General features: G+C 43.9%; 1 non-coding gene across 1 annotated transcript; it reads left to right on the top strand.

Annotated features, from left to right (window-relative positions):
• Positions 1–1,496: 1,496 nt before the first annotated feature.
• Positions 1,497–1,634, top strand: LOC119924979. Its single transcript, XR_005449652.1, has one exon. It is a non-coding gene; the product is annotated as a small nucleolar RNA SNORA7 (small nucleolar RNA).
• The last annotated feature ends 404 nt before the right edge of the window (positions 1,635–2,038 follow it).

Raw genomic sequence — 2,038 nt, 5'->3', positions numbered from 1 at the left:
AACACTGTACTAAGCACTTGGGAGAGTACAACAAAACAGAGTTGATACATGTTCCATGCCTACAACAAGCTTAGAGACTAGAGGGCATACAGACATTAATATAAATCAATTAAGTATGGGTATGTATGAAGTGCTGTGGAACTGAGGGAGGGGTGAATAAAGGCAGAAACCCAAGTTCAAGGGTGACATGGAAGGGCAGTGGGAGAAGAGTAAATGAGGACTTAGTTGAGGTAGGCCTCTTGAGGAGATGTGCTTTTCATAAGGCTTTGAAGGTGGGGAGAGTAATTGTTGGTTATGAAGAGGGAGGGCATTTCAGGCCAGAAGCAGGACATGGGTGAGAGGTTGACATTGAGGTATATGAGATTGAGATAAAGTGAAAAGGTTGGTATTGATAAATGTGCAAGCAGGGTTATAGTGGAAAATTAGGGAGATAAGGTAGGAAGGGGCAAAGGGGACTGAGTGCTTTAAAGCCTATGGTAAAGAGGTATTGTTTGATGTGGAGGTGGATGGACAACCATTGGAGGTTCTTGAGGAGTTGGGGAAACATGGACTGAATGGTTTTGTAGAAAAATAACCTGGGCAGCATAGTGAAGTATGGACTGAAGTGGGGAGAGACAGGCAGCAGGGGGGTCAGTAAGGAGGCTCATTCAGTAATCTAGTCAGAATAGGATAATTTCTTGGGTTAACATGGTAGCAGTTTGGCTGAAGATGAAAAGGAGAATTTTAGTGATGCTGTTAGCGTTGATGTCACCAAACATGATCTGGTGACAGACTGACTATGTGGGTGGAATGAGGGACTGGAGTCAAGGATAACATCAAGTTTATGGGCTTGTGAGTCAGGGAAGATGGTCAGGGATAGTAGTTCTATCTACAGTAATAGAAAAGTCAGGGAGAGGTCAGGGTTTTGGAAGAAGATAAGGAGTACTATATTGGACATGTTATGTTGGAGGTGCCAGCAGGATATCCAAGTAGACATATCCTGAAGACAGGAGAAAATGTAGGACTGCAGAAAAGGAGAGAGATCGGGAGTAGATTTGGGAATCATCCACATAGAGACAGTAGTTGAAACCATGGCAGTGAATGAGTTCTCCAAGGGAATGGGTGTTGATGGAGAATTGAAGTGGATCCAGAAATGAGGCTTGACAGACTCCCACAGCTAGGAGGTTAGAGGCAGAGGAAGAGTCCATGAAAGAGATTGGGAATGATCAGCCAGAGAGAGAAGAGGAGAATCAGATGAGGACAGTTTCAATGTTTTGCCCTCTCAGACTACAGGACTAATATGAAAAGCAGAGTGAAAAATATTTCGTCTGCCTGAAAACTAGGCTGGTCTGAATTACACCCATGACTTTCAGCTCAAGGTTTGTCTCCCTCTTTCCTGGTGTTGCCTTCCTGATCAGAAAATCTGGAGACTTTGTAATGTAAAGTTTGAATAGACACAGTCAGACAATTCTATAAAAGCATAACTGATAGGATAAATTTGAGGGATTAAGCCTCATTACCTCTCAGGATCACACCTGGAGAGTTTCCAGTACTCAACCAGTTTCGACTCTGGGAGGGAGAGTCAAGCAGAGGCATATCCATTCCATTCCTAGCTTGGGCAGTGGCTACCAAGTGGAAGGCAATCTGCTACAAGTCAAAACTCACCTGTCCTGGGCAGCAGCTGCAAAGGGGGGAGAGTCGAGGGCAGAGACTCAGGTTTACTGTGGGTATGAAGGCAGTGGTAAACCACTTCTGCATTTTTACCAAGAAAACTCTGCAGTTACAATACTAGGACAACTGCAGATGGAGCAGAGCGTTCTGGGAGAGATGGGTCCATGGAGTCGCTATGGGTCGGAGACGACTCGACAAGACAAGACAAGCCACACTAACATTTCATACAGTAAACCAAACTGCTCTAGAACCTGAAGAAGTGCAGTCTCCATAAATTTGTATGTGGACGATACTTAACCTTAAATAGTTCAGAGTAATTTAAATACTTTTGCCTACATAATTACTTTTACATCATCTAAGTGAGAAGGGTAGGGAGTGGGTTTCTGTT

This window comes from Tachyglossus aculeatus, chromosome 2, assembly GCF_015852505.1.
Source record: "Tachyglossus aculeatus isolate mTacAcu1 chromosome 2, mTacAcu1.pri, whole genome shotgun sequence".
Lineage (NCBI taxonomy): Eukaryota > Metazoa > Chordata > Mammalia > Monotremata > Tachyglossidae > Tachyglossus > Tachyglossus aculeatus.
Note: the sequence above shows the minus strand (reverse complement) of the source record. Positions and strands in the feature narration are given on the sequence as shown.